At 60.9% G+C, this 562-nt stretch overlaps 1 protein-coding gene across 1 annotated transcript in view; it reads right to left on the minus strand.

The window, feature by feature from the left end:
- PCSK6 (proprotein convertase subtilisin/kexin type 6) overlaps positions 1-562 on the minus strand; it is a gene marked incomplete at both ends in the record, with an annotated part of 20,079 nt that overhangs the window by 8,687 nt on the left and 10,830 nt on the right. The window lies entirely within an intron of this gene.

Here is a 562-nt window from a genome sequence, read left to right on the forward strand (position 1 = left end):
GGGGCTGCAAAGAAGGGCCTTTTTCCCGACTCTTCTAGCCAATATTGAGCATTTTTGAAAAGTGCCCCAAACGGGAAGGGGCGTGGGAAGGCCAGAGCATCCCCAGTGGGTATTGACAGCTGTCAATCACACATGACACCGGCTGAACTCTCTCACTGGAGGACTTTGGGGACAATAATCTGCATTTTCCCTGTGCTCCCGTGGCCAGATGCTGCAGCAGCACCCACGTTCCCCTGCGGCTGCGCCGCAGCTGCTTGTTCCGGGTGGAAAACCAGGAAAATCCTAATGAGATGGAGACCCCCAGGAGAGGATACCGGGGGCCTGGGGAGGGCGAAGGAGGGGGGATGGAGATATTGGGGGAATGGCCACTTCCCTCTGCGCTGGCACGCGGGAGGACATCCTGAAGCGCAAAGTCACTCCCTGCAAGAACCACTTTGGGTTTCTCAGCCCGGCAGAGCTTTGCAACGCAACCTGGGGCCTGCCTGCTCCTGCCGGAGCTCTGCCTGGCAGCCAGCCGTGCCGAGGGGTCCCCCCGGGGCCGACTGTACCAAGGGGTCCCCCC

This window comes from Buceros rhinoceros, unplaced genomic scaffold (assembly GCF_000710305.1).
Source record: "Buceros rhinoceros silvestris isolate BGI_N320 unplaced genomic scaffold, ASM71030v1 scaffold24567, whole genome shotgun sequence".
Taxonomy (NCBI): Eukaryota; Metazoa; Chordata; class Aves; order Bucerotiformes; family Bucerotidae; genus Buceros; species Buceros rhinoceros.